We start from the raw sequence: 13,011 nt of genomic DNA on the forward strand, positions 1-13,011 counted from the left end.
TAAATGTGTCTTTCCTGGTGTATATGGCAACTAGTAAATGCTCTGGTATGGTCTAGAACAGTGTTTCCCAACCTTTTTTCAGTCTGTGCAAAATGCAGGCATGAAAACTGGTCAGGGGTAAAAAAGGTGAGAAGGATATCGCAGCAAAAAATCCAATCCAATCAACTTTATACATATCACATTTTTAAAAACAAGGTTACCAAAGTTGCACAAAGAATAAATAGAAAATATAATAACTAGAGATGCAAAAACCGGAATTGGCCCATTTTCACGTGATCGGCTGTGACCGGCGTCCGGCCGGTCAGTCTGACAAATGCCGATTTTATGCCGGTCAAATGCACTCGGGCGCCGCATGATTAATATAGGGCTGCAACAAACGATTATTTTGATAATCGATTAATCTAACGATTATTAGAGCGATTAATCGACTGATCGTCGATTATTTCACCGACTAATCAGTAAGTTTGGAACGATTATTCAGCTTTTTCAATTAGTTAAAACACTGAGTTATACATATTCTAAGTATAATATAAAAAAGAAAATCACTTCAGCTTTTGAAATGGTTGTTTTAATGAACTTTGAGCCAACTAAACGGGTCATTCTCTTTAAGTTTTCAGATTTCTGTCCAACTCAAATTACACACAAATGCTCTCTAAGCATTGTTTAAATATTCTGTTCTCTTTCAATAGAAAAAAAATAAACAAAAATTAATCAGCTGCATTACAGACAAACTTAATCTGCAAACAATTATTATAAGAATAAAATAAAATAAAAATTGACATGATAATTGAGCTGACAGAGACAATCTCATTCACCTTTAATTTTTGAAAGTATTTTGTAGCTGTCCAACAGTTTGAATCCCAAAAACATCGTAAAAGTGTGTGAATTTAGTCTTTTTTTTTTTTTAAACGAACAGGTACATAAAAAACTAGGCTATTGTGGGTGCGTTCGTTAATTGCCTCTGAGAGCACCAGAGCGGGCAGGCGGGCGGAAGTTCAAAAGCACAATGCAGGGCTCACAAAATCGCCTGCCCGACTACATTGAAAAAAAAAACATTCAGCATTCAGTGATATGGCTTCTCTGTCATGTGTCTGTATAACAGCAAACCCAGGAGTGTGTCCAATCAGAACATATGAACCAGGAAAGTGTGCCCGGATACGTTTCGTGTCGTGTGCCGATGACAGTGACTGTGCCAACAATGAGAAATGCTGCAGTAATGGATGTGGACTTCAGTGTATGGCTCCAGTTACAGGTATTTTTATATTATATTATATTATATTATATTATATTATATTATATTATATTATATTATATTATAGGGCTAAAAAGTGGCCCTGGACTTTCCGGCACAGAGCGGCCCACCACAACCGGTCCACAACAAATCACACCATAAACCCACCAGCTCATTATGCACAGAGCAATTTTTAACAGCACTTACTAACATAAAAATATAACACAATACAGAAATATAAATGCTATTTTTTTATTTTTTTTATTGAAATGGTTATTAACATTAATGGATAATAATTAATAAATGTGTCTTTCCTGGTGTATATGGCAACTAGTAAATGCTCTGGTATGGTCTAGAACAGTGTTTCCCAACCTTGTCACGGCACCCTTTGAAATTTTTCACAAATTTGTGGCACCCTACACTACTGTTGTCACGACACTACTTTGATACGAGACCTTGAAATGTAGCAATTTTCAATAGCACAGGGAAGAACCGCCTACTGTCATAGAGATATTTTTTATATTATCTAAAAAAAAAATTGTCCATCCATTGAAAATCAAGGAATTTCTTCTGAAGAGATCATTTTATATGATGACATATTTGATTATGGCTTTTATTCATATATAAACATTGTTCAATTACCATTGCAAATCTCACCTAAATGTTTGTTTACTGTGTATTTGTGTTTTTATATGGGGATCATTTTGTTATAATTGCACAAGATAGCTTGTTTTAATATATTTTTTAATGTAATCATTTCACAGTTAATCTTCAAATTAATGTAGAAACAACATAAAGACAGTATATTGTAAATAATTGTTTAATGGCATCTTTCTATGAATGAAGGCCAGTATCACTGATACCAATTCTGATACTGATGTCTTCAATTATTTATTTATTTTCAATTAAAAAAAATAATTATGGCCATTCAACACTACAGTATAATTGAAAGCTATCAATTGTAACATTTATTTGGCTCCAAAAAATATAACAACTGTTAATTTAAGTGAACTTAAAACAATTAAGTCCGTTGCATTTTGAGAAAATAATGCACACCCGAGGTGTTCGTTGCTGTAAAACGTATTCCAATAATATACAACTTACAAATATATTTTTTTACATTTAAAAACAAAACAAAAAACATTCAGCATTCAGTGATATGGCTTCTCTGTCATGTGTCTGTTTAACAGTAAAGCCAGGAGTGTGTCCAAGCACAGATCATGAAACAGCAAAGTGTGCCGTGATGGGTTTAGCGCTGTGTGCCGACGACAGTCAGTGTCCCAACAATGAGAAATGCTGCAGCAGTGCATGCGGTGGACGTCAGTGTGTGGCTCCAGTTACAGGTATTATATTATTATATTATACTACAGGTCTGTTGAATGCTTTAATCTGATTAGTTGACAAAGATTCTAAGGTGTGCAATTATTTTCTGGGAAACGCACGGCTAAAGTAGTTCCAGGCAGGTCTTGACTGCATTACATGTCCATATCACTTCGCCAAATGATTTCAGTTATTTCAAAGGTCCTTACAGCAACAACAGCAAAAGCCCCAGTGAAAAAGATATTCAGCATTCAGTGATATGGCTTCTCTGTCATGTGTCTGTATAACAGCAAACCCAGGAGTGTGTCCAATCAGAACATATGAACCAGGAAAGTGTGCCCGGATACATTTCGTGTCGTGTGCCGATGACAGTGACTGTGCCAACAATGAGAAATGCTGCAACAATGGATGTGGACTTCAGTGTATGGCTGCAGTTATAGGTATTTTTATATATTATATTATATTATATTATATTAAAGCAATATCTCACTCTAGCAGTGCGATATGGCTGTACATGGCTGTACAGCATGGTTGTGGCGGAGTGCCATAGGTAATCACAGTCATGGCGTTTTTTTCCACTGGGCCTTCCCAAGGCTCGAAATTGCGACCATTTTGGTCGCATATGCTCCTGAAATTTAATCTGTGCGACCTAAAAATATATTTGGGAGCATTTGTGCGAGTGCAAATAATGGTTGTGGTGCGACCTGTTTTCATTTCTCTAAAAAACGTTTGCAAATTACTTCACAGTGTGTACCTTATATGCGCTGATACGCGATGGCCGGACCGTCATTCTATCCAACGTTATATAACCAATCCCGGGGTTTTTCCTGCATTGATTTTTTTTGGTGGCCGCCAAAGCCTTTGATCGGTGCGTGAGTGACTGCTGCGCTTGACGAGAGAAAGCCCCGGCCGCGCGCGCGCACTCTCACGTCTTCAAACAACACGAGCGCTGTCTTGCTCTCTCTCCCTCGCGCATATTAATCAAAATCATTTGACACGATAGAAAAAGGGCGGAAGACCGAAGTTTCACGTGGAGCATTCGGAGATTTTTTTTTTCTCCTAAATTACCGCGGAGTGTGAATTGTGCTAAAAAATAAACTACCGGGATAATCACACAACGCTTGCTGTATGCTACACATCCACTAATGACATTCGCGATTCGATTCGCGAACTAATGACTAATTTGAACCGATTCACTTTAATGAATGGTTAAAACAACTGATCTGTCCAACACACTCACGAGACGTCTGAATCGGTGTATAACAAATCGGTACCACTTTACAATAATGTTCCACTTATTAAATTCTAGTTAACACAGTTGTACTATTAATAAACTGCACTTTGTTAATTTGTTAACCATTGTTAATGTTAATTTCAACATTTGGGCTACTAATAGCCTACATTATTGAATTTTTTTTATTTTATTTGTTAACATAGTTATTATTGCACTGTGAACATTAATGAACAATGAACAGCTGTATTTTTATTAACTAAGATTAACAAAGATTAATACAGCATATTAATAGCAATAGAGTGCCAAGTGCCAAGCAAAAAATGCAGGGACAGGTGTGTGGCAAACAAATCAGGTTCAATTATTAAGGCTTTTAATCGGCAGGATACGTCAAATATAACCATACTGTCTATGCATATAACACCGCATACACCATCGCCAAAGAAGAGCTTGCCTTCACTAAATTTATGTCAAATGACAAATCATGTGCCAATATCATCGGGGTGAGATGATATAGAGCCAGAAGACCAAATTTCAAATCTTGGCCACAGGATGAAATAAAATTTGTTAATATATAATTTGTAGTTGTGGTGCTCCTTAATTTTTGGTGGATGCTCCTAAATTTTTGCTGGTGCTCCTAACTTTTTGAAGTTGGGAGCACCAGTGCTACCAAGTAAAAAAGTTAATTTCGAGCCCTGATTCCATTTTACTGATGAAAGCTACAGTTGCTTGAACGCCCGGAGAGTGCGATGATGGAGGATAAACTTGTGGTGCTCTCGCGGGTTACCAGGAGCTTAACGACTTCACGAACCGTAACTACCACAATGTTAACAGAAAGTAAATAAAGCGTTTACTTGACTGACAGGACAGCTGTTTCAGTGGTTGCCTAGCAACATTAAAAACGCAGCGCATTGCTCGTTCTGTGTGATGGGGCAGTGCTGTGTGCCTCACGTTTTCAAACCTGAAAAATGCTTTAGGTGTGATCGGGGCCTAACCATATCATGTGTTAAAAATATAAAAACTCTTCAAACTTTTTATCGGCAGTTTGTTGTGTTAAGCTTCACCAGAACGCGGACGCACTGAAGCGTTTTTTTTTTTTATAGTTCAAAGTTTGATTGACAGATCAGATTGACAATTAATGTTATACCTTGACAAACTATACATCATTTAAAAGATATAAGACTCAAGTTTCAGTATTTGATCACTATTGTATTCTGAGAAACTTATAGTGATAGTTATTTCTTAATTTGTGTCAGGAGTTATGAAATGAAAAAATGAGGTGATACCTTTAATATGAATTATGACCGTCAGTCGCTCCCATTCAGAAAAAAAACTCCTGTGCTGTCGTCATGACAGCGCTTGACAAAACAACGTCCCTCAGGGCTTTTAGCTCAAAAATTTGCAGATTTGGAGAAATATTGATAAAGATAAAGATGTTTTGAAGACAATAAACATGATTGCAAAGATATTTGATTTACCTGTGTTCTACGAGCCATGCCAGGTATTTTCATAATAATAGATTATATTTATAATGTAATTCTAATCAATATAGACTTTATCATCGTGCAGAATACTATAAAATAATATATTTTCTGTCAGATTTTTTTTAATCTGAAGCCAAATCAGATCACAGAATGTTATTTAAAACACTCGACTTGCATTATAAAGTAAGTTTGGAGCACAAACATGGTTTCAATCTCATAAACTGTCATGTATTGATGGTGTGCTAAGCTAACATGCTAGCTAGCCCTAGGTGCACCTGCCACCTAGCAGTTATTCTTTTATGATTTTTTTCTAAATAGGAATGCTTACTGAAATGTTTCTTTATTCAAGAAGGGCATTTGATACAATTTCAAATGTGAAGTGAGAACTTTGATAAAAGAAATGAGGGATTGAAACAGCGTGAATAGCCAGTCGTTAGTAACTATAATGCAGACCAAAGAAATGCATATTTAGAGCCATAACCAGGCTGGAGAGGTGTGAATGTGTGCAGGAGAGACTGAGACTGAATAGGGCTCGTTTGCACCACAAATAGAGACTATAGACTGAATAGAAGACTTAGAACAGAGGTCCCCAACCCCCGGGCCGCGGACCGGTACTGGTCCGTGGGACATTTGGTACCGGGCCTCACAGAAAGAATATATAACTTAACGTATTTTCTGGACTATAAATCGCTCCGGAGTATATGTCGCATCAGTAAAAAAATGCGTCATGAAGAAGAAAAAACATAATATAGCCTAAGTCGCACTGGACTATAAGTCACATTAATTTAGAAATGTAGCCTATTTCACAAAAAAAAAATAAAAAAAAAATAATAATAATAATAATAATTGTTCGGATGGGACAGTTCACCCAGGACGTGAGCGCTCTGAAAGCGGCACAAAAAGACTGCTTTAAAACTTTCACAGAGAACTCAGACAGAAAGCAAAAAGCCTGTCTTTAAATTGTATTTCGTTTTTTATTAATTGTATCTTAATTTTAATCAATGTTTCATCACCCAATTGCCTGGATTTAATAAGAAGTAGGCTAAATATAATAGAAAATATTTAATCAGGACACGGAGGCGCGGGCGCGTGAACTGGAGCTGATCTCATAAATTAACCGAAATTCAGCGTATAAGGTAGCCTACTTGGCTCACAGACCTGAGACATAGAAAGCTTGAAATGTCTAATTTTAAACAGAACAATTCAAAACAAAAGAAAACTGACTGTTCTCTGCTTATGTAATTCGTAAATGGGCATTTCTCTCTGGCGCGTTCACAGGCATACTGCGAAGATCGAGTCAGCATTGTCAACTTCATCTTTGCACAGAAAACTCTTGTTTATTATTAAACAATTAAAATGTCTCCTACTATATTTTACATATTCATAATCATTAATTTTGGTTCTTAAAATCGGTTCTTTGTGACAGCTTTTAGGTGCTTTATTGGCAGCGCCACCCTTACATCGCATCAGCACCGTAAACATGGAGATTTTTTTCTTTTGGGGGGCTTTTTGTTTGTGTTCAGGCTTTCTCAGTTGTCTTTAGGCGCGATATTACGAGTACCCTGCTAATAAAATTGCAAGTAAGCCTACACATTGGATTCACGTTTATTATTATATTTAATTATTTTTTATATTTTTTTTATATTTTGTTGTATTTATCCGCCGCACCTTAAAGGCCGGTCCGTGAAAATATTGTCTGATATTAAACCGGTCCGTGGCGCAAAAAAGGTTGGGGACCGCTGACTTAGAAGATGGAAATAAACATCAGTTACATTTTAGAGTCTAATCAAAATAAAGTCATATGACATGATCTTGAAAAACATTTAACTAAATACAGAGTTTTAGACTTATCATCTTCAGATTTTAAATATAACATGGTCAGACATGTGGCTTTAGCTGCAGCGCATTTCTAGATTGATACAGTGGCAACTTCAATTTTATTTTCATGAAGATGTTTTATAAAAATAAATTTCTAATAACTTTACAAAACTTTGAAGCTATGTATAACTATAGCGTCAACAGCTCGACCTTCTTACCGTCAGTAATACATTTATCATCCACTATCGATAGCAACTTACTATAAATGTAACGTTGATGAAATCAGAATCATTCTCTCGTTTTAGTGACTCCCTAGTTATTTTTTTGTTGATGTTTTAATCAGGCTTCTTGTCCGGTCGGGCAAGAAAAATTCTCTTTTGTCCCTTCAAAACTTGACGTTAATGTGTTAATTATGAACGCCGCTAGCATAGCTAGCGAAAGTGGTCATATAGGGATTGTCAAAGTGTTTTTTTTTTTTTTTTTCGTCATCTACTGAATTTTTCGTCAACGATACCAGGGACACCGAAACACCGGGGAACATGAAATTTGGTGGGCATGTAGCCCCACTAGACTTTTACGGAAAAATTTCGTTTGGTCCCCGGGGGCTACTCCCCCCCCCGCGCTGGGCCCCCCCAAACCCAAAAAATGCAGTTTTTTCCTAAATAACTACCTGAACCGTGGCACCGAGGATGAAGAAATTTTTATGGTATGTTGGTCTTAAGGGCCCACATCAACCTAGCCCATAATCACTCATTAGTGATTTGCGCCCCTTCCCATAAAAAATGAAAATGCAATATTATTCTGCTTTAATCGCCCCTATCTTCAGTTGAGATGTTCAGAACTGCACCATATTTCATGTGTATGATTAACTTGACATCCTCTGGGGGTATGCTAAGTTGCCGTATGATTTCATCCATGGGGGGGTATAAAATAAATTCATTTATGTGCACATTTAGTGACTGTACACTCATCGGCCTATAGATGGTGCTGTTGAGCGAAGGGTTGCTGGTTTAGGATGATACTGTCACACACACACATGCAGGAATACAAACAAACGCGAGCATGCACACACACTGACATCCACACGCACAGACACACGCGCACACACACATGTACGCGCACACACATGTACGCACGCATACATACACGCACAGACACACACACACACACACACACAGACACACACATACACAAACACACACACATACACACACACACAGACAGACATGCACATACTACTACTTTTTTTAGGTATCAGCCATATTACCCGATTTACCAATACCCAATGTGTTATGCTTGGGCAGTATACTAATGAGGTGGGTGGGACATGTTTCATGCCATGTTAGATCACATCCTGAGAGTCTACGCTTTCAGAAAATATATAGTTTATATTATTATTTATTTGTTCTTCCCTTTTATTATACAACAGTTTCAACATTATGCATGTGACAGTTAGACTTATATTGGTAGATACAATGCCTTAAACATAGATAAAATTAGTATCAGTGAATTAATTTACATAACTTTTAATGTAACCTCTGTCCTCTGATTCTTGCAAAATCCTCACATTTCATATAATATTTTACATCCTATGAATACATTTTAGCAGCGTTATGGACATAACATGAAATACACACACTTTACAAGTGTCCTACAAACTCTGTAAATTATTAAACAAACTACCAATGTAGCATGAAAAAGACTTGCTTGAACACAATAAGTGTGTTTTTGAAGCTCATTTTTATAATACATTATGTAGGGAAAACCACTGTTATGAATGTGACATTTTCACATTACGGATGTTAAGTGTCTAAACTAATGACTTTTGATATAAAACTTAAATAGTAATAGCAAATAATTACAAAACTCTAAATTATCCATGATCCACAGGAATACTCCAGACAGTCTTTTAAAATATACAACTTATATACATAAACACGCAATACAGCCAAATTGCTCCACATCATTTATTTTTGTGGAAAGCCAGTGCAGGCCTGAGCGGCGGTCATATTTTGTACCGCCATGCGGGACATCTAGTTAGTGTTAATGTCGAGCCCTGAATTATATTATATTATATTATATTATATTATATTATATTATATTATATTATATTATATTATATTATATTATATTATATTATATTATATTAATCTGATTAGTTGACAAAGATTCTAAGGTGTGCAATTATTTTCAGGGAAACGCACGGCTAAAGTAGTTCCAGGCAGGTCTTGACTGCATTACATGTCCATATCACTTCGCCAAATGATTTCAGTTAATTCAAAGGTCCTTAAAGCAACAACAGCAAAAGAACCAAAAGCCCCCTGTGAAAAAGACATTCAGCATTCAGTGATATGGCTTCTCTGTCATGTGTCTGTATAACAGCAAACCCAGGAGTGTGTCCAATCAGAACATATGAACCAAGAAAGTGTGCCTGGATACGTTTCCCGTCGTGTGCCGATGACAGTGACTGTGCCAACAATGAGAAATGCTGCAACAATGGATGTGGACTTCAGTGTATGGCTGCAGTTATAGGTATTTTTATATTATTTTATATTATATGGCTAAAAATGTTTGATGGTGTTTTTAAACGAAGCCCCTGCTCTCCGGTTGGGAAGCGCTGGTTTAGAACAGGGGTGTTCAATCCTGGTCCTCTTAGGGACCCACCAATCTGCACTTTTTATGTGTCTCTATCTGACAGTCTTAGAACAGTTCTCATCTAATGAGCTGATGAATGCTTGGCTTTGATTGGTTGAGGAAGATTCTAAGGTGTGCAATTATTTTCAGGGAAACGCACAGGCTAAAGTAGTTCCAGGCAGGTCTTGACCGCATTACATGTCCATATCACTTCGCCAAATGATTTCAGTTAATTCAAAGGTCCTTAAAGCAACAACAGCAAAAGAACCAAAAGCCCCCTGTGAAAAAGACATTCAGCATTCAGTGATATGGCTTCTCTGTCATGTGTCTGTATAACAGCAAACCCAGGAGTGTGTCCAATCAGAACATATGAACCAAGAAAGTGTGCCTGGATACGTTTCCCGTCGTGTGCCGATGACAGTGACTGTGCCAACAATGAGAAATGCTGCAACAATGGATGTGGACTTCAGTGTATGGCTGCAGTTATAGGTATTTTTATATTATTTTATATTATATGGCTAAAAATGTTTGATGGTGTTTTTAAACGAAGCCCCTGCTCTCCGGTTGGGAAGCGCTGGTTTAGAACAGGGGTGTTCAATCCTGGTCCTCTTAGGGACCCACCAATCTGCACTTTTTATGTGTCTCTATCTGACAGTCTTAGAACAGTTCTCATCTAATGAGCTGATGAATGCTTGGCTTTGATTGGTTGAGGAAGATTCTAAGGTGTGCAATTATTTTCAGGGAAACGCACAGGCTAAAGTAGTTCCAGGCAGGTCTTGACCGCATTACATGTCCATATCACTTCGCCAAATGATTTCAGTTATTTCAAAGGTCCTTACAGCAAATTATTTCCTTGTTTTTTGGAAATAATGATTAGCAGAATAATTGACTCCGGTCCGTTGCATTTTGAGAAAATAATGCACACCCGAAGTGTTCGTTGCTGTAAAACGTATTCCAATAATATATACAACTTACAAATATATTTTTTTACATTGAAAAAAAAAAAACATTCAGCATTCAGTGATATGGCTTCTCTGTCATGTGTCTGTTTAACAGTAAAGCCAGGAGTGTGTCCAAGCACAGATCATGAAGCAGAAAAGTGTGCCGTGATGGGTTTAGCGCTGTGTGCCGACGACAGTCAGTGTCCCAACAATGAGAAATGCTGCAGCAGTGCATGCGGTGGACGTCAGTGTGTGGCTCCAGTTACAGGTATTATATTATATTATTCTACAGGTCTGTTGAATGCTTTAATCTAATTGGTTGACAAAGATTCTAAGGTGTGCAATTATTTTCTGGGAAACGCACAGGCTAAAGTAGTTCCAGGCAGGTCTTGACCGCATTACATGTCCATATCACTTCGCCAAATGATTTCAGTTAATTCAAAGGTCCTTACAGCAACAACAGCAAAAGAACCAAAAGCCCCTGTGAAAAAGACATTCAGCATTCAGTGATATGGCTTCTCTGTCATGTGTCTGTATAACAGCAAACCCAGGAGTGTGTCCAATTAGAACATATGAACCAAGAAAGTGTGCCTGGATACATTTCGTGTCGTGTGCCGATGACAGTGACTGTGCCAACAATGAGAAATGCTGCAACAATGGATGTGGACTTCAGTGTATGGCTGCAGTTATAGGTATTTTTATATTATTTTATATTATATGGCTAAAAATGTTTGATGGTGTTTTTAAACGAAGCCCCTGCTCTCCGGTTGGGAAGCGCTGGTTTAGAACAGGGGTGTTCAATCCTGGTTCTCTTAGGGACCCACCAATCTGCACTTTTTATGTGTCTCTATCTGACAGTCTTAGAACAGTTCTCATCTAATGAGCTGATGAATGCTTGACTTTGATTGGTTGAGGAAGATTCTAAGGTGTGCAATTATTTTCTGGGAAACGCACAGGCTAAAGTTGTTCCAGGCAGGTCTTGACCGCATTACATGTCCATATCACTTCGCCAAATGATTTCAGTTATTTCAAAGGTCCTTACAGCAAATTATTTCCTTGTTTTTTGGAAATAATGATTAGCAGAATAATTGACTCCGGTCCGTTGCATTTTGAGAAAATAATGCACACCCGAGGTGTTCGTTGCTGTAAAACGTATTTCAATAATATATACAACTTACAAATATATTTTTTTACATTGAAAAAAAAAAAACATTCAGCATTCAGTGATATGGCTTCTCTGTCATGTGTCTGTTTAACAGTAAAGCCAGGAGTGTGTCCAAGCACAAATGATGAAGCAGAAAAGTGTGCCGTGATGGGTTTAGCGCTGTGTGCCGACGACAGTCAGTGTCCCAACAATGAGAAATGCTGCAGCAGTGCATGCGGTGGACGTCAGTGTGTGGCTCCAGTTACAGGTATTATATTATATTATATTATACTACAGGTCTGTTGAATGCTTTAATCTGATTGGTTGACAAAGATTCTAAGGTGTGCAATTATTTTCTGGGAAACTAAAGCTAAAGTAGTTCCAGGCAGGTCTTGACCGCATTACATGTCCATATCACTTCGCCAAATGATTTCAGTTATTTCAAAGGTCCTTACAGCAACAACAGCAAAATAACCAAAACCCCCTGTGAAAAAGATATTCAGTGATATGGCTTCTCTGTCATGTGTCTGTATAACAGCAAACCCAGGAGTGTGTCCAATCAAAACATATAAACCAGGAACGTGTGCCCGGATACGTTTCGTGTCGTGTGCCGATGACAGTGACTGTGCCAACAATGAGAAATGCTGCAGTAATGGATGTGGACTTCAGTGTATGGCTGCAGTTACAGGTATTTTTATATTATATTATTTCATATTATATTAAAAGTGGCCCTGGACTTTCTGGCACAGAGCGGCCCACCACAACCGGTCCACAACAAATCACACCATAAACCCACCAGCTCATTATGCACGGAGCAATTTTTAACAGCACTTAGTAACATAAAAATATAATATAATACCGAAATATAAATGCTATATATATATATATATATATATATATATATATATATATATATATATATATATATATATATTTTTTTTTTATTATTATTATTTATTATTTTTTTTTATTGAAATGCTTATCATTAACATTAATGAATAATAGTCAAGTCAAGTCATCTTCATTTATATAGCGCTTTTAACAACGTAGATTGTTTCAAAGCAGCTTCACAGAGATAAGCGTATATAGTTTAAGGTAACAGAGATTGTTTTGGCTTTATAGCAGAGTTAAGTTATTTTCCATGTAAAGTTAGTTTTGATTTATTTGCTTCCGTCGCAACGATCATTTGTTATTAAATTAGGGGCCGC

This window comes from Rutilus rutilus (genome assembly GCF_951802725.1).
Source record: "Rutilus rutilus genome assembly, chromosome: 13".
NCBI lineage: Eukaryota > Metazoa > Chordata > Actinopteri > Cypriniformes > Leuciscidae > Rutilus > Rutilus rutilus.